Raw genomic sequence first — 26,003 nt, forward strand, 5'->3', positions numbered from 1 at the left:
AATTTCCAGGGTTTTGCTTTTTGTATTTTATTACTTTTTGTGGGTGTGAATTGCTATCTCACTGAAGTTGATTTTTAAAAAAATCACATCTCTTTTTTTCTGCTGAGAAGTTATATTATTGCTTTTTTTGGTGCAGGACAATGAATTCAGAGCCTTGCCACGCTAAGCATACATGCTAGTATAGGCCTGCATCCTCCATTGCTTTTCTTCTTAATGTGCCACATCTTTTGAATCTGGAAATGTCTGACTTGACACAAGATAATCATGACAATGAACAAAGTGCAAGGAACCCACAAGCTAACATTCATTTTAATGCTTTTAAAGTAACACAATAGGGTGTACCGGCAAACAGCAACCCAGAGCCAGCCCGATCCTCTTGGTCTCGAACTCCCTTGCCTTTACAAGATTGACACCATGGCCATTCTTTTTGCTGTTGTTGCCAGGGGAACCACTATACTTGCCAAACATGCTTGGTGTGGAGGAAACTTCCTGGAGGTGATAGAGCAGATTCTGGCTAAGATACCTTCTGAAAATAACAAACTAATATACTCACATGGTAATTATTTGTTTCATTACATCTGCCAAGACAGGATTCTATGTCTTTGTATCACTGATGATGACTTTGAACGTTCCCAAGCCTTCAACTTTTTGAATGAGGTAAAGAAGAGGTTTCAGGCAACTTACGGCTCAAGGGCACAGACAGCAGCACTTCCATATGCCATGAATAGTGAGTTCTCAAGTGTCTTGGCCGCACAATTGAAGCATCATTCTGAGAATAAGGGCCTAGACAAAGTGATGGAGACTCAAGCCCAGTGGATGAACTGAAAGGAATCATGGTCAGAAACATAGATCTAGTAGCTCAGCATGGAGAAAGATTGGAATTATTGATAGATAAAACAGAAAATCTCGTGGATTCATCTGTCACCTTCAAAACTACCAGCAGAAATCTTGCACGAGCTATGTGTATGAAGAACATCAAGCTATTCATTAATCATCATTATCATTGTATCAATTGTGTTCATCTATATTATTGTGTCACCTCCCTGTGGTGGATTTACATGGCTAAGCTGTGTGAAGAAATAAGAAAGAAAAAATTATCATTGACCAAGGATACAAGAGAAAAAGGAGTTAAAAGTAATCCATGTAACCCAAGCCTTTCATTACTGGCAGAAAGTGTCTGCCAGTCTCTTCAGCCCTCTTTTCATTGATTCTTTTTTTAATCTTAGTCTATGTCTCCAGATTTATCTTTGTCTTATCAACCTTTATTCCAAAGAACTTCAGATCAAACCAGTCATTACAGTAGTAGCCTTTAAAAAAATAAATAAAGTAACACAATAAATGAAAAATTCATTTATATAAGGGCAATTTATTTTCAAATGTTCCTCTTTTAGAAGAAATTGAACTCCTTCTCCTAACTTAAAACCTCAGATTTAGGCTATAAATTTATCTCAAGCAATTTACATTGAAGATTTCTTTAGCATATTATAACATTTTAGCCATTATAGGTTAGTATCAGGATCAATTACAATATTTTTAGACACAACAAATATTTTAATTATTTTTTCTTGAAAGAAAAACTAATATAGATAGATGCTAAAGTCTGGCATTTATTTAAAATTTTTACTTTGAAGTGGTTTAGTTATTACAAGTAAATACAAAAATTTCAGATCAATTTTACTTCAAGAGGGTTTATGTTTTCATTAAGTATATTATCAGCAACTAAATCTAGTCAAAGCAATTTGACCCACAAAAGATTTAAAATTTATTTAAAAAATTAAGTTATTAAAAAAATCCTATACAATTATAATGCATCAATTTAAAATTTGGGGTAAAAAAAAAATCTTTAGCCTGCTGGGGACTCATCTCTAAAAGGGTACAAAGAAATTCATTAAGAAGTCTTAGTACTTCATAGTCAGTTGAATTCCTAGAACTGATAATCCAGCTATTTGATTCAGTATCCCAGAACACTCTGCCTTATTGGCAGAAGAGGAATGATGTGTAAACTGCAACTGGTGTAATCAGGTTATAATAAACAGGCAGAGTGTTGGTGAAGGAATGTAGATTATTGTCTACTCAGGGCTGGTGCTTTCTAAAACACAACTGCAATTCAGAGTAGTTGGATGTAGTCCTTATGCTCACCTGTATAGAAGCCACCTCATCTGCTACCTACCTTGTACACACACTGATGATTCCCATTTCACAGTTTGTTCAACCCTGGGACTCCCAATTCTATGATTCTTTCTCAGAACAGATGATTATTTTTAAGAAAGACGGAAAATACATTCATAGTTTAAACCTGGTTATTGCCTCTGGGTGTGTAAATTAACAGCTCTTTGATTTGAGGCAAATCAGTTTCTGCCTTAAGAACTTAAAGGTCTGCAGGTTTTTCCTCAGGACTAAATTAAATAACATCACATGAAATTTTTTTAATCTAAATTTTTACAGAAGTATGTAAAGGAGAAAATAAAATGACTTCCCTCTATCCTTCTAGGTTCTTTAGCTGGTTAGAAATTAGATGGATTTAAGACCAATTGGTAGGCAAAAGCTATTTTACAAATTACAGAACCTCACAAAATGTGAGACTTGCAGGTCAGGTGACAGAAGTTTACCTAGCCTCTGGAGCCACAGAAAGGAATAGAGGCTCTGGCTTCTGGGAGGTGAAAAGGGGAGTTGTGGGAGGGGAAGGAGGAGGTGGAGCAGTGTACAGTGAATAAAAGTTGTCTTGTTTTACAGACTTCTCAGGGAATAAAGGTTGTCTCTGAGCAGCACTCTTCCTGATGCTTTTACTAGTGTGCTTGCCTTTATAGATGTCAGTTTAACCAAAGAACAAAAGAAGGGCTACTCCTGTGTTTGCAGTCTCTCTGAAAAACCAGCCCGAAATAGGCCAAAGTGTGTTTGGGGGGGCATGTCCTGACCTCCCATAGTCAGTTGCCTTTGAGGTAGTGTGTTCTGAGCCCCAACAGCTTGAAGGACTATTATACTTAATATGACATTACAAGTCATTCTTGTCTTCCCTTTCACTTTTCCAAAACAGAATAAAAACTTAAATAAATTAGATCAGAAGTGAAAAAAATTAACATCACTTCTTTCTGATAAAATATAGTCATGGTAGTGCTATCCTCAAGGAAAACTATTACTTTGGTTTGTGATTTGAATTTTTTTAGTGATTTAAAAAAAAATAGTTTTCAAATGTCCTCCACTACAATTTCCAGTCTTTTTCATTTAGTTTTATTTTTTACCCCCCTCCACACACCCTACCCCAAATTTCCTTTTGTCATTAAGCCTAGACCTTGAGGCTGAGGCTTATTTCTCAGGTTAAGGAGAATAGAAGCTGTGCAGCACAAAGAATAGCTGGGTGACTTTAACATTCAAATTGAGATGTTTTAGGCTCCACAGGTGACAGTTTTGAAAAACAGGCTTTGAGGAGAAAAGAGAATTTTCTTAGACTCTCAAAACCATAATCTCATAGGTTAGATCTCTTAAAACTTCTAATATCTGATCATCTTTGACCTGTGAAAGTGGAAATCTGTTATTGTTGAATCTATAATATATATCAAGAACCCCAGCTTAGAAAGTCGGCCCTGGATCATACCATAGAGAAGAAAGGGAGGTCATGGGATGTGATGTGATGTAAAGAAAATTCTTACCTTTCTGTTGCTAAAAGGAGCAGTCCAAGGGAGGAGAGAGAGAAAGGTCAAGATAGAAAAATAGACTTGACAGACTGCTTTATGTATATCTTTTTTACATTTTAGGGAAAACCAGAATTTCAACTCATCTCTAAGTTGACTTTTACTGCCTCTCCTATGAAAGATAATCAATAGTAGGATCAAATTTTAGAATTTTCAAAATGTGTTCATTTTAATTTAAATATTTTAATTTCATTTTAATTTGGCACTTCCCCTGTGCTTGCCAAAGACTTATGTTAAACATAAGTCTTTATATTCAACATAAAAGGCTTATGTTAAACAGACAGAACAGGGGAGGGTCTATAAGAAGATGGAAAGAATCAAATGTGTTGCAAAGAAAGACGGATCTTTCTTAGCCTCTAAAGGAGTCTCAGATCTGCATCTTCAGCCTAAAGGTAGACGTTAGACCTTTCTGGTCTTGTTTATACATCTGCAAAATGATATATGCTTTTAAGGGTTTCAAGGTGAAATATTAAATGTGTTTATCTGCCTTTAAACTGGATCACTATTTAGTGGATCACAAGAAGATTTTGGAATCCTGGCTAATAGAAAATGCAAGAGCTTACACACAAGGACCAGCAGTTGCTCTTGAAACTGGCTTCCTAAGGAAATTACGCAGAATTTGTGCCCAGATGAAATCAATGCTCTGCCTTTCTCAGATTTACTAGTCAATGTGTCCCTCTTTAGCAAGTGATTGACGTGGAGTGATGCAACATGAAAGGAAACTTCCAGCTGTGCTTGTCAATGGTTGGGTGTGTAATTGGGAAATCCATACAACAGTAAACTCCTAGTGTCAAACTAGGCATTGTTCAGAACTGAATAAACATACAGGAGTTGTAATAGTTGAAATGTGCACATTCATAATTTCCCCCAAATATTCCCATTGTTTCCCCTCTGCAATAACCATGGGAATTTCTTTTCCCATGCAGGAGCCATAAGAAAGGGGGTGTCTATTAGTAAGTGGTGGACCACTGACTGTTCAGATCACAGCATTTCACATGACCCTGTACACAGGCTAACAGCAGTGTTCTGCCAAAGTATAACCCATAGGGAATAGGCCTTTGAGGTTGTTTAAAGTGGCTGGCTGTGAGAGAGAAGCATATTTCCTCTCTTGGAACCTAATTTAGCTGGAAAAAAGAAGATAGGCAGAATGCGAGTTTCCTGTAGCTTTGTGTATTGTGTAATTTTATTAGATATAAACAAACTTGCTCTGAATCACTTACATTAGTCAACTAAGATATTTACTTTATGTAAGATATGACCTTCAAGCTATATATAGAACATCATCCAATATGAACACTTAGTTCCCCAAGTGCGCCCATCACAATCAGTCCAATCCTGTAACAGAAATGGCTTTCTTCCATTTCCCAGGCATATGTTAAGTCCCACAGTATCAGTGCATGTCTGCAGACATTGGTGGAACACCCTCTGTGGCCCATGGAAGTGTTCAAGGTCCCAAATATATGGGGCCAGGGAACACACTATCTCTATCTCCAAGGGTTTACATACCACGGGAGGGGACAAAGACCAAGACAAGCAAATACTGACATAATCCAGGGTGTTCTGATGGCTGAAGAGAAGCTGGGAGAAAATCTGCTGGTGTTGTTGCTGCTGTATAAACTATGACAAAAGTTCCCACTCGCCTGTAATTCAAATGGACCGTCCCTACATCCTCTCCAAAATAACTGACCACTGGAAGCTCAAAGAACACATGTTATATTCCTGCCAGCCCTACAAGCTGATACATTATATTTTTTATGTATTTATTGGTAGATATAGAGATAGAATATATTTTTTTCCTTTCAGTTCACAGAGGGATGACAACATACAGAACTCAGAGAGGGAGTTAATACTATAATGCTCTTTCCCCTTATCTTTAACCTTTTACCCACTTTTTTTTTCTAGAGTTCTTTACCCACTTATTTAAAACCCTATCCTCCTTGTCTCCTCCACCTCTGTTCAAAATAAAAATTGTTGTGAGGACACAATATCAAGCAAGGAAAGCCACTGAGCTGAGACAGTATCTTCAGGCTGTTCTTTTTGTAGTCTTCCTTAAAGACATAAATTATGGGTTCTTATTCACAGCATACAACAATGTGTTGAATACCTGTTTTTCTCTTATCTTCATGGAGGACAAGATCTGGCTTTAGAAAAAAAAGTAGTTGTACTTTACTTTTTTTTTTTTTTTAAGTGTGGTGTTTAGAGTCTATACCAAAGGGATTTGGAAGGTAGCTACTAGGAAGTCAAGCATTTTGCATTTGCAGAAATCACAGAACAAGGGGGCCCTTTGATGGTGGGAAGCCTCTCAGCAAGGAACCATGTCTTGAGTGGATTGCTTTCAGTGATAATTAGGAGGTATGGAAACTATCATGTCTAGGACATCTGGGATTGTTCCAAAGGAAAGTCTTCACTGTTTAGACGTTTGTTTGTTTGTTTGTTCCATTTTTAACTAACTGGATATTTCTGCTATAGTTTTTCCTCTCTGGCTCAGCTCTTAATGAGCCCCCACAATGCTTCTAATGAGATTCCAAAGGTTTGCTGTGTGGACCACATTACCAGGTGTACATCCAACCATCAAAGAACCACAGCCAGCTCGATTGCCTCACCCTCCACCATGTTAATTAGGACAGTGCTGCCTTGAATTAACACTGCAGCTGGATTCCACGTATAGCCCTGCTACACCCAGTCCTGTTATCTGAAGGGACCGATACCACCAAGGAAAAGAGGCTAGGCCACAATGATCTCTTGGATCCCTACTCCAGACATATTCAAAGTCAAATTAATAGGAAGATATGTTTCATTCAAAGTCAGCTTTAAAGGAAGACAAATGAAATTTATTGTTTCAAAATTCCATCTTCAAAATCTCTGAGGCAAACAAAGTGTTTTAAAAAGAGGCAGGCAACTGAAACAAAAGGCAGGAAATGTACATAATGTAGATTTAGTTAGACTGTGCTGCACGGGCCTGGAAAGGGAGCAGTCTCCACTCTCAGCTTCCTGGACACCTGTCAGGTTGGGGAGGTTGCAGCCCTTCAGCCTCCATGTTCAATATGAGCAAGTCACTCTTAATTTCAGAACCCTACCCCATACCCTCACCAGCAAATTCAGTCTGTTTTTGTCCCATCATCAAAAGTTAAATTATCCAAATGCTTTTGTATTATTCTTGTATTAGCTTCATATTAATGGCTAACTGATGTTGTTTACCAGCAGAGGACTGTTCTGTTTTACATATGAATTTTCCAGAGACAGCATGATTCAAGGACAAGATCAGTAGTTTTGGAGTCAGACACATATGAATCTGAATTCTGTCTCAGTAATTTTGACCCATGACCTGGCGTGATTTTGCAGGTATTATGATACCTATTTTGTCGACCAAGAAACTGAAGCCCACAGAAGCTCTGGAATACCCAAATGAGTGAAAGGTCTGGGGAGAATTCAAACACAGATGCCACTTTATCATATTTCCCTAAAAACTGGGTCTTTACCTTCCAGGGTCTTGAATGTTCCACTTGTTCATGTTAATATCTGTTATAAATGAAGATTTTCCTCTTCACTGTTCTCTACCTTGGGAACTAAGTAGTCTACATCTTGAGGCCTCCCTGACCACAACAGAGAAAGAAAATGCCCCGAGTGTCCTGGAAAAGAGATTTTCAGATTCAGTTCTACCTAGACTGCTGCTTTCTATTAGAAATGGAAGTGAGATCAGATTTATAAATCCAGCTGTAGTTAGCGTGGTTAAATCTGGTGTCAAGATTAGGTCTATTTGGAGAATTTTTAAACACATGAAAAGATTTTAGACTTCCTGGAGATAAAGAGGAAGGAGAATTAGAAGAATTTTCTCCTAGACATCTCTGGAGATCTGAAGCTTAGTTAACAAGAACAGGCCTTTTAGATTGGAATCTGCTGTCCGCTTCCTGAAATAAAACCAGATGAACTGCCTGAAGAGTAGACAGTTCTTTCAACCAGCAGTTTGCACAGAATAGGATGTGTGCTGGAGGGCAGAGTAGAGTCAGGATGCTTGGCAAGACTCAAACTTATTGATTCCTGGACTTATCATAGGTGGAGGTAGGTGGAGAAAGCTTCCAAAGTAGGGCTGCAGAGTACCTAGGCCCAACTATTGGAGCATTTTGACCTGTACTTTATGGTGTGCTTGTATGAATGTGAGTAGAGAGAGGAGGCATAGAGGTTAAGAGAACTGGAGGCCGGGGGTGTAGAACTATTACAACTTGACAAATGTTCCAAAACCAAAATAACTGTTCCTTGGAAATTTATAGCAGAGAGAACAAGTAAGAGGGAAGATTGATCTAGTGATAATAAATGTCGTGGAGGAAACAGGTTTCACATGGTTTCGATCTAGAGCTACAATTGGTTCAGCGTGTTTATAGTTGAAGAGACTCTCATCCTTGCTTAATATATCTGGCCTCTGAGTCAGAGATGGAAATTTCTGCACCATCTACCTTGACTAGTATAGGTCTAAAAATCTCTTGTCTGAAACTGAGGGACCAACTGTGTCTCAGAATGAGAAATTTTTCAAATTTTAAAAAGCAGGATCTGGAACCATACAACAACATCAAATATATTCATCCTTACACTTAATGGGTTGGAAAAATGCTATAAATGACTCCCAATCATTCAGATCAGGCTTTGCTGCCGAATGAATTCAGATCAGGCCAGGTCAGATTTTTGCCAACAGATGAACTACAAAAAAACTTTGAATTTTTAGAGCTTTTAGGATTTTGGAAATAAAACAATAAAATTGTGAACTTTTACAAAAGGAAAATTCTATTTGGCCATTCCATAAAACAGAAACATCAGTTGATTTATGTGAAAATGGGGAACTTTGAATTGGAGAATGTGCTTATAGTAGAACACAGATAATATTGAACATTTCTTGAGCAACTAGTATGCGCCAGGCACTTATCTAAGAGTTTAACATGAATTAACTCTCTTAAGTCTCTTACAACATTAAGAGGTACTGTAGTAATGTATTGATAGACCTATGAACATGAAGAAACCAGACATAGAAAATTTAAGTAGCTCTATAAAGCTCACACAGCAAGTAATTGGAAAGGCCCAAGATCAAACACAAATTGATTCCTCCCTTGAATATTAATATTGTATTTTATTTCTATACAAGGAAAAATGGCACTTATATATCAATCTAGTCACACTCCTCCTGATAATAGGAAATTAAGGGTTATATTTTATATCATAAAGCTACTCTAATACTTCTCAGGACTCTTGCTTTCATCATGGATTGTCTTTTTGTATCTGAGAATATCTGTAAATCTTTATCTTGAAACAGAGCCAGTTAACAGATTATTGACACAGAAAAGCTTATTTTGAACACTATAGGAAATATTGATCATTTAAAGTTTTCTTTGAGACTAAGGTCTGGTTTTCAGTCATTATTTTATTCCCAAGACCTACCTTAGAAGTTTGTGCCTTATGTGCATTATATGGGCTGAATGAATAAGTTCAAATCTCCAAAATCTTCCAGAATTAATGACTCCCATTTGGAAATGCTAACTTGTATGATTTCATTTATTTACTTATGTTTTTCTTTTGGTTAATGCTAATACATTAGAATTATTTATGAAATCAAAACGTTTATGTTGGTTTGGTTTTACATAAAACCATAGTATTGTTGGGGAGAGGGAAGGTTCATAGCCTTGCATTATTAAAGGTATTATCTGAGCTGAACTCTTCTGACTCCAGGTCATGTTTCCATGTACATGTAGGTACAATGTACCTATGCACATTTAATATGTAACACATCCAGACTGGATCAGGCCTTATTCTAGCAGCACTTGGAAAATGATGCTGCTTATCCAGTTTTACCACTCTAGACATTTGACTGCCAGAGTCAGGTGGAAGCACCTGACTCTACTTGGTTCTCATGCCTATCACTAACAACATCTAAAGGGTTCTTTGACTCAGAATGTTGTAAAGATGAAAAGATTGATAATGCCTGAAACCATACTACAGGAAAAACTAGATAGAGCTTTCTAAAGGTTAACTAGAGCAAATTATGTAGTTTTAATGTAAATTTCCAATATTTATTCATTAAGGAATTAATGGCTAAGGAAAAACTCCTCCCTGGTCCTGTGCATATTTTGCATCACTGCCAAGGCTCTGCAGGATTCATGGTTCTGTCTTTTATCTTATCCTTTCCCAAGGTCAGACTAAAGATGGTTGGGTGGTTCTCTTGTATCAGGGTTTCTGTACTCAAAGCAAATTTTCAATTTTCCTATCTGCAATTGTTCAAACTTCTCCCTCAAGCACAAGGTCTTTCTCACAGAGCATCTATAACTCATTCAGCTTTGCTGCTCTATAGGACAGTGTTGGGACTTTAGAGTATCTCTCTTTCCCAAAGCATCCTCTGCAAAATTACCAGATGGTTGCTCATTTCCTCTGGTTTTTCCCTCTACTATACAGCTCATTAGATCTCACTCTCCCTCTCTCCTCTCTATGTTCTCTCTATTCCTCTGTACTTCTGTCTGTTCTTTACTAAGTGACAAGACAGACTATTTATGACAGAGTAATACAAATAAGACTCCCCCATTGACTAGAAGCCACTTACCCTCTGTGTCCACATTATCACACTTCTGCTCTGGACAAATCTTGTACCACATGTAGAGATTTACACACATCTGTACTCCTATCAAGGCGTAGAGATGATCACTTGAAGATATACTGTATTCCACCACATAATTATGTCTCTCTTTTTTTTTGCAAAAAAAGGGGGTGCATTATGTGAAGCTTAAAAAAAAATAGAAAATAAAAATAAAAAACTTCACTAACTCAAAATTCTTTCCACAATTCCATTTCCATGGCTGTTAGTGAACATAATCATTTTCAGCTTGAAGAATAGTTTGTATATTTACCCATGATCAGAAAGAAATGCTGCCCACTTTAATGTATTGCTGGCAGATTAACTGTACAGTTTAGCTACCAGTAAAATGCAAGTCTCAGCATGTGACTTATTCATGGCAGCTTTGCCTTCTCACTGGCTCCCCTTGTGTCTGCAGCTCTTGATTGGGTTGAGAGCCAGTACTAGTACTGCAGTGCTCTAAACAAATCACACAAATCGGCTTTCAGAAATATACTGACAATGCGCCTGTGCTGAGAATTCTAGGCCCATAGCTCCCAGTATGCGAGAAGACAAATGTGCATCCATAAGCCACTGGTGAATACAGTGCTGCTCTGTTTATCTTTAAAGTGGAGTGAGGAACAGAATTATACCATGCAACAATTGTGATGAAAGTTTAAATCCAAGTTTTAGGCTGAAAAAACAGGGTACAAAGATTGCGAGGGGAAATACAGTAAGACATTCTATTTGAAGCAGGGTGTGGTATTGCAAGCCTGTAACCCAGCCACTGGGGAGGCTCAGGCAAGAGAATCACAAGCTCCAGGCCAGCCTGAGCTATTTAGCAATACACTGTCTCAAATTAAACAACAACAACAACAAAAAAAAAAAAAAAAAACAGGGCTGGGGATGTAGTTCAATGCTTGCTTCATATGGGAAAAAAAGTCCTATTTGCTTTTAGTATATTTCTTATACTAGTTGTTAATGCAGAACCAATTTTAGAATTTTTTTTCAGTTTTAATTGAAATTCTTACTTGCTGATATTCTTGTTTTCTGAATTTGAGAGATTGTATATGAAAAACAGTGTCTTTCTTTGACTCTCACACTGCAACCATCAATACAAATTTCTGTGACCCTAAAAAAGGTGTAGAGGTTTCCTCCCACCAGGGAGCAAAAAATCAGTTAATTCTGCAGTAGACACTAGTTGATTTTCCTCTAATTCAATTCCATTCAATTCAGATTCCACAGGTGGAGGCTTAATTCCTAAAACTGCCCCTCCCTCCTTCAGATGCCAGGGGTAAGCACCTGTGCTTCAGACTGACAAGTTATAAAGCAGGGTTCTCACAATCTTCTCCTTGGGTGCAGTTGATCTCCTTGAGAAACTCACAGAGCTTAGGGAAACATTTACATTTGTAGTTTATTATAAAGGATATGACAGATAAAGAGACACACAGAGCCAGATAATGGGAAAGGAGCACAGAAATTCCCTTCCTTCTCCAGATACATACCCTCCAGGAACCCCCCAGGGTCAGCTATCCAAAAGTTCTCTGAACCTTGTCCTTTTGAATTTTTATGGAGACTTCACTATATGGGCATGATTGAGGCATGGAAATTTGTGACAAAATGTGATTAGACAAAAGGGTATGATCTGAGTTGAAACCCAGCAAGCCCTGTCCAGATTCTTCATCATTTCTTCCTTGTTGGATATAGGGTAGGACCACTTCTGAAATGGGGGTCTTATCATCTAGTGTCAGACAAGGGAAGTCAAAGAGTTTATTTATGCCCCAGGGCTCCTAGACAGATTTAGAGTTTCTGTGTCCTGCCTGGAGAAAAGAAACTCTAATTTCTCCAGTCTATATATGGGAGAGAATTATTAGCTAGGAAATGTAGAGAAAAATAAAATATGTATATATTATAATATCACAAAGATTCATGTTTATTTGTAAGTATGTAATTTTGTGATTTATCATCAATAAAGTTTCACAATTTTCAGAAAGCCAAAAATGCTAAAAGAAGGTATAAACTTAATTATTCCTGCCCACCTTTGATCCTTTTGGCCTATATTCAACAAGAATCATGCATATCACATATCCACTATTGGGCCATATAGATACACATATAGATTTGTGTGTACAAAAGAACTTAAATGTCAACATATGAATCAACAACACAATACATTAAGTGACAAATAGTTTAAAATATAGGCTCAGAAGTTAAAAGTTCCTGAAATAATCATGAAACTCTAGAATTGGTGATTTTTTTAAAGTGCTGGGGATTAAAGCCAGGATATTATGCATGCTGGACAAGTGTTCTACTCCCAGCTCAACATTTTTATTTTATAAATAAGGAGGCTGATACACAGAGAATCTGATTTGTTCAAAGTTTTAGGAAATTGTTGTAATGACCATCCATGTGAGTGTAGACTATGACTCCACCCCTAGCTATTTTGGGGTGCTGCTTTCCATCACCATGATGGTTCATATAATTCCCCTCCTGACTTTTCACACTATTAATTTGTCCAAAGGGGTATGTGTGTGTTGTGTGTGTGTTGTATAGGTTTGTGTGTGTGTGTGTTTATGTGTGTACATATATCTTTTTTAGGGGAGTACCAGGGATTTAACCCAGGGGCACTTTACCATGAAGCCATATCCCTAAGCCTTTTTTATTTTTTATTTTTAAATTCCTAAATTGCTTAGGTCCTCACTAAGTTGCTGAGGCTGAACTCAAACTTGTAATCTTCCTGCCTCCGCCTCCAGAGTCACTGGGATTACAGATGTGTGCCACCATACACAGCCCAAAGATATATTTTAGACTTTTTCATACCATAATGTTCATGGTAGCCATTCTAAAAATGCTGACATTTCTAGGATTAAACATAATTGTGCACTAAAAACTTCATGCTACTAACCACATTTCTTCTTATATGTTTTGATTTTTTAAAATTTCTTCAAATTATAAATATCAAAGCCCAATTTGAACCTCAACTCATTGGATCCTGTATCAGTTCTTCAGGCAAAAAATTATTAATTGAATTTTCCCAGTATCAGCATGTCATAATGAATAACTTCTTCATCTTTTTAAAAAACTATTACATTTGAAATTGCTTACTTTTATTGTTTAAATCTTTCAAGCTTTGAATACAATGATCTATAATGGATTCTTACATTTTGTAAAAGTAGCCATGTCCATTGACTGTCCATAGTCTCAAAAATTGTGACCTCCTCTTCCTGCATATCTGTTCCAACTTTATCTTCTTGAAATTGCCTCTTACTCTACTAGAATTTTTATACTGATGTGGCTTTCACTAGTTGTTTCCTATAAATTTGATTTCTATTACTTGCCCTATTTTAAGCTATTTTCTTCACAAAAATTATTCATTGAAACTCTTACTGGGAAAGTGGTTACAACATCAGATTCCCAATAATTGAGAAGGATCTTTATTCATTTATTCATCCACTTGTCTTCCCAATTTCCTTTCATTTTTGTCATAAAGTTATTAATATGAATTGCATCCCTTCAACACATTACAGTGTTGTAAGCTTAAGTAGCAATTGCAATAGCTCATTCATTGATTCAGATATGTTCCTATGATCTAAATGAGATGTGAGAGATGTTTGTTGCAGTTTATGGGAAAGATAAGCTGTCTAATTTTCTGTAGTAAATGCAGGTAGAGATTCTCTTTGACAGACTGAAAGAGGAGGATTATCCTTAGAAGACAGTGGCAACCATTTGGCTCCCAGAACAATACCAAGCTTTGGAAGAAGTTGACATGGTAAAGAAACAACCAAGAGACCAAAAGAAGCCAGATCTTCAGTTACATTATTGAGGTCACTTGCCTGAAGCTAACACTATCCCTGGAGTCAGTGCCTTCTCTTTGTTACTTAAACCAGTTAGACTTGGGCTTTGAGATTGAACAAAAATAGCACTAAATGATATACTTTTATTGGCATTTGCTATAAAAAACCGTTCTGTTCACTGTGGCAGACACTATTAGTCACCTACACAAAAGACACTATTCTTCTTCCTTTTTAACACAATCCTAATTTTATTCATGATTTAGGAAATAATTGTGTTTCAGGGATCCTCCTCACCCACTGAGAACACTAATGTTCATTAGTCTTAACTGACCATGGTGGTTATTATTTCCTATTCAAGACTGCTTCTGGAGTATGATATCACCATGCAGAGTCAATTCTGTTGCAAGCATTATGGAAGGTTTCCTAACTCTTGAAGAGTGGAGATAAGAAAGGACTTTTTCTCTTCCAACTTTTAGACAATGCATGCCTGATGAAGAATGCAGTCACCTTGCAAATCAGAGGGAGAAACGAGAAGCCACAAATGAACTAACTCTGGAATTCCCCAGACTACCTTCTGTGCAATAAACTCTCATCTTAAGTTGCTGAGAATCCTGCATCCTGTTATGTGGAGCTGAATCACCTTTGTGATTTATCCACAAACAATATCAATTTTTTTGAGGCTAATCCCAAGTGAAAAAATCAACTTACTTGATTGATTAAAGCCAACCTGCATCCTAAAGAGCAACAGAGGCTTTCCCATTTTGAGGCATACTTTGTCATCTGAAGGCTTAAGTGACTTCAAGAATTGATTAAAATGATTATCCATAATGTAGATTAAAAGTAATTCCTATATCTTAAGCCAAAGACAAAAGGGGAAGTTGGCCTGCTGAAAATGAATGTGTATGCTAAGTCTTTGTTTATCCAGGTGGTTAGAATCAGAAGACATTGGGAGGGTCATCTTGGGAAGTAGCCAGAACAAATGCCCGCAAGTCTTAGAGGTAACCCTGCTGCCAATTCCTGAGATTCTTAACATTTGCTAGATCAGAAATTAGTAGTACATGGAAACAAAAAGAGTGAGCCACCTGGCCTATTGTTTCATTCTTTAAAGTCAGGAATGTTCCATAAGCAATTGAGAAGTGCTCAGCAAATGACTCCCATGGTATGTTGTGACCCCACATCAGCCAAAGGTGCTGATGGGGCAAAGTTTACATGGACCTACATGGACTCCTGACAGTAGAGGTGAGGTGGGAGGATGTGTAAAGTTGCCTGCATATTTCAGACCTACTCCAATACAAGATTCTGGGAGTATCAATCATAATAGTAGAAATAAAATATATATATTTACTCTACTTTGACATGATTTTTTAAAACAAATTCTTAGTAAAATGACACAGTGTAAGTGCTCTTATGTTTAACTTTCTCATTACTTGTCCTTTCTCCCTCTCTTTTTCTCCTGTCTCAGAAGTATGTGGGGGAAAAGGGGCTGTAGAAAAATATTAAAAAATGAGATCACAGTTATGGAAATTCTTTGATATATCTATAACTTATATATGTATATATAAATTTCTGGTATTATTTATGTACAATATATATAAAAAATATACAACAAAACTTTCCAGTATCAGGACCAAAGAATTTTGTATTTCTCTACAGTACTTGGAGCTGAGCCCAATCTTAAAATAATCCCTTTACCATTATCTCTGATAATGTTCTCAAGAAATATATTTACCTGATAAAGTAGGTAACTAATAGGAAAAACATCTACAAAAATTAACATCTGTGCTGAATACCAGAAGTGTGCCTAAAAAAGAAACACTTGCTTGAGTTCTCTCTTGGGGAATTTCTCTATCATTTTTGAAATATCTTTTATAATTTCAAGATGAAATTACATCCTGAAGTTGCAAAAAATAAATAAATAAAATATAATAAATCTTATAAAACTGGAGTGGCATTCCACAGGGAGGAGAAATTTGAACTGCGTTTGACGGGGTATCTTCAAAAACAGGGATTTTTTAATGCTATCAGTTTAAATAAGCATGGACATCCTTGGCCCCCACCTTCTCCCTGATTCTTTTTCTTACCATTGTCCTATCAGGTGAAATTTAAACTAACAGCAATTTACACAAAATAAAAGTGGAAAGAGAGTTGATAAATATAATGTTAGATACAATCACTTGGATGTTGGTGAGATTGATAAGCAGGCTTCGTTTCTGTGGGTTGTTCGTCTCAGGAGCGCAAAGATCCTCCACTCCGACATCTTTACCCACTTCAGCTCTGCTATTCTCACATGCTTCAACCACTGTCACAACTCCTTCCCTAAAAACAACTTTTCTTCTGATCTCCTCCAAATTGATCCCTGTAGATTCCACTTGGAATAAACTCCAAGTGCTCAAATGTGCCACTATGAAGCCCATTTGATTCATCGAAGTGACCCCCACCAGCTTGTTAGTTCCTTAAGCTACCTATATATTTCCACAAAATGGTGAAAAGAGGAAGCATAGAGGTTGGAAAATATCTTGATAAAACAGTATTGATAACATAATTTTTTGTTGTTTATTTTTTGTGATCAAACCAGGATCTTACAAATGCTAGGCAAGCACTCCACCACTGAGCCCTATTTCCAACCCCTGAGAACATAATTTTTGAATAAGAATTATAATGTCATGGACTTGAAGGAAGTTACAGGAGAATATTACATGACCTAACTGGGATGGAGACATTTAGGCAAAGTTAAGAAAATTCTAAAGGTTTGAATCAGTAGAACTTAGTGATAAGATGAATGAAAATTGGGTTTGGGAGTGTAGCTCAGTGGTAGAATGTATGTTTAGCATGTGCAAGGCCCTGGGTTTGATCCCCAGTACCACAGAACATTTGTTTTGTTTTTGTTTTGTTTTGTTTGTATAAATATGCATAGAAAAGTGCAAAGTTTAAAAAGCAATCCAGCTGGACACAGTAGCACTCACCTGTAATCCCGTTGGTTCGGGAGGCTAAGGCAGGGGGATTGAGAGCTCAAAGGTAGCCTCAGCAAAACTGAGGTGCTGAGCAACTCAGCGACCCTGTCTCTGAATAAAATACAAAATAGGGCTGGGGATGTGGCTCAGTGGTCAAGTGCCCCTGAGTTCAATCCTGGTACACTCTCCCCACAAAATAAAAAGGAATCTAAAGTAACTCCTAGATTTCTGACTATAGCAAGTAGATGATAGCAATACTGTTTTACTTGGCTGGGGAATATTGCTAGGGGATCAATTGTAGAGGTTAAATAATAAGCTCAATTTGGGACATACTGTACCTGAGGTGTTTATGAGATATCCAAACACAGAGGTCCAGGGTCCAGCACTCAAGTCTGACCTAGAGTTGCAAATCTGGGTATCTTTCATACCAACAGTTTGCAACCAAGGCCACAAACATGAGAGAAATTACCTACAGAAAGAAGAAAGAAAGACCAGAAGTGTAAGGATATCCATGTAGTAATTGCTCTAAGAAGTCTACATAATAAGACCAAAGGAGTAGCAGAAAATTCGGAGGGCAAAGTTATGTTGCAGAAGTCAAGGGAAGAGTGTTCTGAAGGAGACTGTTAACAGGCACAAAGGTTTAGAGGTCAAATAAAATGAACTTGAAGCAAGTCCTTTGGATTTTGTGTCATTGATAACCCGGCAAGGCTAAATTTAGTGAAGTAATTAAAAACAAAATCTAGACTGCAGTTAATATGAGCAAAGTTTGAGGAAAGAGGGCCAGAGAGTATAGACCACTCAAAGAAGATATTTTCCTGCTCAGGGGTTAAGGGTGATAGAGTTGAAGAAGCATTAAAGAGTGAAAGGGTTCTATATCCATTTAAAGATAGTAGCTGTTGAGTCTGTTTGCATGTAATTGCTTGGAGCCATTAGAAAAGTTAACATTTACAAGGCAGAAAGACTAACAATGGCTTAAGATACCAGAGGAGGCTGAAGGTCTATAATAAAGACTCTTCTGGACCTGTAAAAACCTTCAGTTGCCCTTAGTTAAAGTCCAAGTCTACCAGTGACATTGCACCTCAATGATCCTTCTGGGTCTCCCATAATGGATAGCTTTCTCATTACTCGAGAGTTGATTAGTTTCCCCTTTATTGATTTCCTATTGCTCTGTGACAAGCTTAGTACCTTAAAACAGCACAGGTTTATTAGTGTATAGTTCTGGGAATCAAAAGTCCAAAACAAGTACCACTGGGCTGAAGTCAAGGCATCAACAAGACTACACTTCTTAAAACATTTCTAGGAAGAAATGTTTCCTTGCATTTTTTCCAGCTTCTATTATTAGCCACTTAAATTTCTTGACTCACAGCCCCTTTCTCTATCTTCAAAGCCAATAGTGCAGCATCTACAGACATTTCTCTGACTCTGATCCCTCATGTCCCTCTTAGCACCCTTGTGATTACATTGAGTTCTGGGTAATCCAGCACAATTTTTTTTCTGTCTCAACTTCCCTAATATAATTACATCTGCATTTGTCATTTGAGGTTACATATATTCAAGTTTGGGGAGCATCTTTGGGGGTGTCATTTAGGACATTTTTGTTGACATTTTAGGGGGTCATTATTCTTCCATTCATATTTCCCTACTTACAAAGTACTCTGAAAAGCTTACTGAGGATTATGGATTCTCAGCTTCAGAGCTTCCTCTACTTAATGTTTTGTATAAATTAAAATCTCAGTAATGAATTTCATTAATGTCATTCTTGGGTGATGGAGTATTCACCACTTGGAGAATCTGTTCTGAGAGTTATGTGAAGGTCCCACTTGGCTGATACTAGTAGCAGTTAATTTCATCATTTTTAGTGTTCAGGGCAAAATAAGTGAACAACCCAAATAAATTCTGTGTGATTCTTCTGCTGCTCTAATAGTTTTCACAGTTTATTCTGTTTTATGTAGATTTTTTTTTAACTTAGCCAAGAGGTGCTAGCTCCAGATTTCATGCCATATCTAGGGGATTAGTAAAGTTCAGTGGCACATCCTTATCTTTCCAGGGCTAATCAAACAAAGAGACATGGGAGATGAGGTGAGATTCAAGGAAGAGAAGAACCACATACTCTTAGGGATAGCTGCATACATCACTCAAACTTAGGCAAGCAAACATGGCTTCATCCCATTATCAGGAACATCTGATAGAGTCAAGTCTGCTAAATCAAAATGACTTACATTCCTACACAATCCCATACCCCTGCACGGTTTGTTTATTTTTTCTAAAAAAAAAAAAAAATTATTGGCACATTATAATTATACCTAATGGCAATATTCATTATTCCATGTATTATGATACAAGCATATATCATAAGTTGATCAATCTCACTCCCCAGTACTTCCCCTAACCCTTTTCTCTTCCCTGCATGGTTTAGAGAAGCAAAATCCTGATTTTTTCCCTTTTTTTGTACTATGGATTAAACCCAGAAGCACTTAACCAGTGAGCCACATCCCCAGTCTTTTTATATTTTATTTAGAGAGAGGGTCTCACTAAGTTGCTTAGGGTGTTGCTAATTGCAGAGGCTGGCTTTGAACATGCAATCTCAGCACCTCTTGAGATGCGGGGATTATAGATGTGAGCCACAGTACCTGGCTAAAATCCTCATTTTTAAAAAATACATATATATTAGATACTTTTTATCCCAACATTCTCAGGGGAGTTGGGGGAACTACTTTCTATTGTCTTCATCACCAATGCTCTTATTACTATGGCATCATTTTGTTTCTCCATGATATTATCATCAGAAATATAATATCTTTTGAAAAAATGCAAACACATTAATTAAATAGTCCTTCTAATTTCGTAATAATGTAGCCCATAAAACTCCCATGCACCAGGAAGAAAAACAGGGAAAAGACTCACTTTTGATCCTCTAGTTCAATGTGCAATCCAAAAGACATAAATTCGTTTGACTTTTATTCCTTCAATTGGCGTGGAGTCCCTACTGATGCCTTTTCAATAAGCACAGAAACAGGCCTTCATCCATTGTCTCCTCTCTTTTGTCGTTTCACACAATCTCCTAGGTCTCTCCCTCCCTTGAATTTCCTGACCCTCCTGCCAGGGTCCATTTTTACCTCTTGACTTCTGGCCAACTTGTTGGTCAGGGCAATTTACCCTTTATTCTCTTTGAGCAAGCCAGCTAGCCATATTATAGGAGGGTATTTCAGGTCCTTCTCATTGGAAGAAACAAGAGAGATTCCAGAAACTTTTTCTTCTACCTAGATAGACTTCTTCGCATAACTCAGGAATGTTATTATACTAACAACATTTGTTTTCTCTGAATCTTTTAAGAACCCCTTCTATTAAATATCCTGAAGTGGCGGGAAAGGAACTCTGTTCCAAAATGTGTGTGATGAAGTCAATCTACCTATGATGTCCTACCCTCACCCTAGTGAAACCCTTTGCCCTGCCGGTGAGCACATAGAAGATGGAATACGGCACTGATCTCTGCCCACTAGTGATGTCTGGTCATGAGGTTGTCCTCCAACCTTCTACCATGGACCATTTTAGGGACATTTTAGATTTACTCTTTTCTCTCTGAAGGCTCTTGTTTGGATCTTAGATGTTCCTCCAAGACCCACATAGTAAAGACTTGGTCTCCAGCTTGGTGCTATAGGGAAATGGTGGAAACTGTAAGAGGCAGAGGTAATGGCGGGGGGGCTCAAATGGAATTTTGAGGCCCAGGGCCCTATTCTTTCTCTTTTGCTTTCTGGCCTTGAGGTGAGTAGTTTGCTGTGCCACATGCTACCACCGTGGTGTGCTGCCCCCTCCCTCTACCAGAGGCCTAGAAGAAGCAGGCTGACCAATCATGGACTAGAGCCTCTAAAACCATGAGCTAAAATAATAAACCTTTGAGGAGTTTTTATTTTGTTTGTTGTTTGTTTTTGTGTTTTGATGGTAGGGATTAAACCCTGGTGCTTCACACATTCTAAGTACATGCTGCACCACTGAACTCTGACCCCAACCTTTCTTCTTTCTTCCTTCTTCTTCTTTCCTCTCCTTTCCTTTTCCTTCCTTCCTTCCTTCCTTCCTTATTGGGTATTGAACAAAGGAGAACTTTACCACTGAGCTACATCACCAACCCTTTTTAAATTTATTTATTTAAATTTTGAGACAAGGTCTTGCTAAATTGCTGAGACTGCCCTTGAACTAGCAATTCTCCTGCCTCAGCCTCCCAAGCAGCTGAGGTTACAAACATGTACCATTATGTTAGCTCTGTAAAACTTTTCTTGTTATAACTTGATTATCTCAGGTATTTTGTTCCAGTAATAGATAGCTGATGAACACTCCCCACCTCCCACAGGGATGTTTTTAATTTACTCTTTTCCCTCTGAAGGTTTGATAATTTTTAGCCTATGAAATAGACTGACAACAGATTAACAGAAAAAAATATCAAATTTATTAATATGCAGAAACATGAGAGCCATACACAAAGCATGAGGCTCAAGGGAGAGCTAGGGTGTTGGAGCTTTTATAGAGTTAAACAAATACATATGGGCTTAGGCTTTGGGGGGAAAGAAGCGGCATCTGGCTATGAAGGCTGAGGAGGGCAGGTGAAGTCTTCCAGGTAAAAGCTACCTGTGGGAGTCTCTGCGCAGGCCAAGTGTCCGACTCCCAATCTCTTCTTCCTCTGGAAAGATCTTCTCTAAGCAGAAATGAGGATAACAAATAGAAAAGTCTGTTTACATTAAGTGGATGTTTACTTTACTAATATATATTTCCTTCATGGATGTAAATTATTTTACAAAAGGACATCCTTTCTGAGTTAACCCTGTTTCTCTGAATAACCATCTTGAAATATGCCAAAGAAATATATTTCTGATGGGCATGTTCTGGGGTCCCACAGCAGCCCATTCTAGTTTTTGGCATCATTTTGATACATTATCACTTGCTATTCCACACAGGCACCACCCACCACTCTTCCTTGTGCTGGCATCAAGGTATTCATGCTTGTTTCTGATATGTTTTTATTGGTATTCTGGAGCATATGCATATCGGCTGAATCCAGAAAACCCTAAGCAGAAGGCCCAAGCTTCAGATCTTCAGAAGGGATTCACTTACTCCCCGAGTGGTGGAAGTAGTTCTTCAACCTTTGTGGATGCTGGAGAGTACCCGTGCCTCCACGTGAGGTGTGACCCTCCTGTCCTCTCCCTCCATTCACCCTCTCTTTTCATCCATTTCTCATGGAAAAAGGAGACTTCTCTGCAGACCAGCTTAAAAGGAAATGGATCCGTTCCTCCACTAAAACAGAAACGGAAGCAAAAACAACAAACCCTCAAACACTCATTTTCTCTGGATGTTCTGGAGATAATTTAGCCAAGTTAGAACTGGCAAGATGTTTCTGGGATATAAGCTAATTAAACAAGGGGAGGGGCTGTGAGGACCATGGGTGTGTTTAGTCAGCTACTAACATTTACAGGCAGAGCCCTTGTCAAGTAGCCAGAGAGGCTTGCAGAGTAGAATAGATGTGATCTCTCTCCTCCAGCTTGGTACTGTAGCCTTGTTAAGAAGAGGTGTGCCTGGATTTCTGGCCTACCCTTTAGGATTTAGCCAAAGGTTGGTTTATAATGCCTCTTGTAAGTCAGCAGAAATTCAATTGTACAAAGTTGGCTGATTATCAGAATTACTAGGGGAAGTCCAGTAAGGTAATGCCCGCACACACCTGTCAATTCCAGCCATTCAGGAGGCTGAGGCAGAAGGGTTGAAAGTTTGAGGCCATTCTGAGTGAGTAGGGAGACTTTGTCTCAAAATAAAGTAAAAAAAGGGGGCACGGGGTGGGGATATGGCTCAGTGATAAAATGTTTTCCTAGCATGTATGAAGTCCTGGATTCAATCCCCAGTACTGCAGCAACAACAAAAGAATTATCTGGGAATTTTTATGAATATATGGATTCCTGGGCATTTTTCTACATTTATCAGAGGCAAGGCCTTGGGTTCCCCATATTGTCAAAGCCTCCCAGGGGCCAGGTTTGAAGTACCATGTTTATAGCTTATAGAACATAGATCTGGAACAAGTCTAGGGCATCCCTACTCTAACTTTTGCATTTTTTATCCAAAAAACATAAACTCAAGAGATGTTACATGCATTGTTATGCAATCACAACAGTTGTTTATTATTATTGTTGTTATTATTATTTTAATGCAGTAATGAAAAGCTTTGTTTGAAGAAAAAAACATTCCCAGAGGGAAACCTAGGTATCATCCTAATGATACACCAATTGATTGACCCTTTCTATGGTGATTTTGAATTATATTTGCACTTAATTTTCATACATTTATTCACTTGACAAATAAGTACTTGTTTTAGTCAGCTCTTTCACTGCTGCAACTGAAAGACCTGACCAGAATAACTGTAGAGGAGGAAAGGTTTATTTAGCAATTCATGGTTTGAAAGGTCTCGATCCATAGACAGCTGGCTCCATTCCTTGAAGTGATGCAGGACATGATAGTGGAAGAGTGTAGCAGAGTGAAACAGCTCACATGGTGATCAGGAAGCAGAAAGAGACTGGCCAGATACAAATATATACCCAAAGCCATGCCCCAATTCCCACCTCCTCCACCCACATCCTACCACTTCAGTTACCACTCAGTTAATCCCTATCAGAGGATTAATTCACTGATTGGGTTAAAACTCTCACAATCCAGTTATTTCTCCTCTGAACCTTCTTGCATTGTCTCACATGTGAGCTTTTGGGAGACACCTCACATCCAAACTATAACAGTACTACTATACTCCATGTGCTAGTTTAGGCACAGGGGATATAGTACCAAACAAAACATTCAAGTAGCTTTGCCTTCATGGGGGTAAAAGTACAAACAAGACAAAAATAAAATATAAAAGGGGTCAAATATAGTATCTCAGTAAACTTAAAGCAGGAAACAGGGATTTAAAGTGTTCAGCCATGGGGGATGGGTTGAAACTGTAAGTAGGATAGCCAGGGAAGATTTCATTGTATGAAGGTAGCTTTGGAAAGTGATGACCCGAAGGAATTGAGGCACCTAACCATATATGCAACAGGAGTATAACTAACTGTCCAGGCAGAGAAAATAACAAATGTAAAGCTCTGGGTCAGGAACATGCTTTGTTATGAATAGTAATAAGGGTGGTGGCAATGTAGCAAAGTAAATGCTAGATTTGCTCTAAAGAGGAGGAATAGGAGACGTGTCAGGGAGGTAAAGGGGAACCCAGACCAAACAGAGTCTTGAAGGTCATTGTAAGCATTTGGGGTTTTAGTCTGTTTGAGATGAAAAGTCATTGAAGGGTATTAGGAAAAAGTATCAAGGCCTAACTTATATTATAATGGGAACTGTCTGTATAAGAATTGAAACCAGACCAAAGTAGCAGAGAAAAGATGAACAGATATGAAGATATTACAAAACTTCAACTCTATATATGGGGAATTAGTATTCAATAAATGATAAGCATGGACATTGAGTTGATTACATGCCTCTGAATATGCATAAGAAGGAAGATATAAATCTGTAGTTCCCACTGGGCATTCGCTGGAGTTCCATATGACTCAGGAGGCTGAGGAGGATCTCAAGTTCAAAGCCAGCCTCCGAAACTTAGCTGAGGCTGAGGTTCTAAGCAACTTAGTAAAACCTTGTTTCAAAAAATAAGGACTGGGGGATACAGCTGGGTTATATATAGGGATGTTTTAAATTTAGTGGTAAAGTGTCCTGGTTCAATCCCCAGTACCAAATAATAATAATATTCTGCAGTTCCCTTGGTCTGTTTAGCTCTTGCATATCTTGCAGAGAAAGCCATCTAACTGCCACTTGAACTTAAATGATACTTGCAGTTTTAGATGAGTGCTTTTCATCCTACATGGTACCCTCACCACTAACCAAGTCCTCAAAGTGTCCACACATCAGTGAGACCTCTCACTCTGGTTCTGGAGACTATATTATACTGCTATGCTCTGAATGTTTATGTCCCTCTAAAATTTATCTGAAATCTAATCAACAATGTGTTGCTATTAAGAGGTGCCGCCTTTAAGATGTGAGTAGGTCATGAGGACAGACCTCTCCTGAATAGGATCATTGTCCTTCTAAAAGAGGTTTGAGGGAGCCTGTTAGCCTTCCTACCAGGTAAGGACAGCTAGAAGGTGCCATCTATGAGGGGTGGATCCCCACCAGACATTGAGCCTGCTAGCACCATTATTTGGACTTCTCAGACTCAGGAACTGTGAGAATAAGTTTCTGTGGTGAGAATAAGTTTCTTTTGTTTATAAATTACCCAGTCTACAATGTTTTGTTATAGCAGCCTGAGGCCCGTGGATGCTACATCTGCTTGAGACCCCGAAGAATGTTAAGCAATACTGCTTCCCTCACAATCTCTCTTGCCCTGACTTTTCCTAAGTGTTTTCTTTTCCTTGGGTATTCTAGAGGTTCTCTGATCTGCTGCTTTCAGGAGCTCTAAGCATCATGTCCTCAGGGCTGTAACTTTTCTATTATGATATGGACTAAGTATTTGTTCCCTTCCAAGATATTTATGAAAACAAACAGATATTTTTAAGCTCATAGGTTTGATATTTTAAGCTATAAACATAAATTCTATCTAGTTTGCAACTGCATTTCACATTATTCCTCTAAAACATAATCCTGTTATAAAACTGATTGTCATTATACTATGATATCAAAAATTTCTAACAAACATCACACTACATTTTTTAAGTGACAAAGCTTATTTATCAACCGAATCCATTCTTGTAGTGTTGTATGTTGTTGTTGTTGTTTTTTTTTCCCAAGCCAATTAACACATGCCAACTTTATGTGTTCTAAGTATTTACAACAATAGTGAAAGGAAATTGAAGTTGAAGTCAGTCACTTGACACTATAGAGACTGGTCTTATTGTACAAATAAAAACATTGAAGAGGGAGGATGGAGAAAAACTTCAATACATAATACTAGTTTGAGTTTCAAGAGGCAAATTATTGG

At 37.9% G+C, this 26,003-nt stretch overlaps 1 protein-coding gene and 1 pseudogene across 1 annotated transcript in view; both read left to right on the top strand.

Annotated features, from left to right (window-relative positions):
- Ccdc192 (coiled-coil domain containing 192) overlaps positions 1 to 26,003 on the top strand; it is a 200,548-nt gene that overhangs the window by 166,721 nt on the left and 7,824 nt on the right. The gene's annotated exons all lie outside the window — the stretch shown is intronic.
- LOC114103622 (vesicle-associated membrane protein 7 pseudogene) lies at positions 372 to 1,203 on the top strand (annotated as a pseudogene).

Source organism: Marmota flaviventris, chromosome 5 (assembly GCF_047511675.1).
Source record: "Marmota flaviventris isolate mMarFla1 chromosome 5, mMarFla1.hap1, whole genome shotgun sequence".
NCBI classification, from domain to species: Eukaryota; Metazoa; Chordata; class Mammalia; order Rodentia; family Sciuridae; genus Marmota; species Marmota flaviventris.